The sequence below is a fragment of the Frankliniella occidentalis genome, unplaced genomic scaffold, assembly GCF_000697945.3.
Source record: "Frankliniella occidentalis isolate FOCC.00 unplaced genomic scaffold, Focc_3.1 Scaffold572, whole genome shotgun sequence".
Classification (NCBI taxonomy): domain Eukaryota; kingdom Metazoa; phylum Arthropoda; class Insecta; order Thysanoptera; family Thripidae; genus Frankliniella; species Frankliniella occidentalis.
This window is the reverse complement of record NW_026267688.1, coordinates 10,928-11,348: the sequence shown is the minus strand read 5'-3', so window position 1 is coordinate 11,348 and position 421 is coordinate 10,928.

Below are 421 nucleotides of genomic sequence, written 5' to 3'. Positions count from 1 at the left end.
ATCCCTCGGGCGGAACTCTGAATCTCTGTTTGTTGCATTGCTCACCGCTGCTCTGCTAGCCGCGCTACTTCCGAATCGTTTCGAATGTGACGGCCGACGGGCAGGACGCCTTGGTGATTGTCCAGAAAGTTCGTCCGTTTTCCTCAGATTCATTTCGATGAACTGCAGGCGCTCGCCGCCTGCGAGATTCGGGGTAGGCCACCCCGCAGTACTCTCATGCACTGCAGGCACGATGTTGCCTACCTACCAGGCGCTATCAGCGCTATCATACGACTAACTTGTTCATAACGGTGAATGACGCGGGCGTACTTTTTGGGTGATCACTCGTCCTCGCCGTGAGGGCGCGCAGCGGGGCGGGGCGCGGCGTGCCAGTGCGTGCGCACAAAAGAGATCAGAGGGCTAGCGCTAAAGTCTTTTTGTT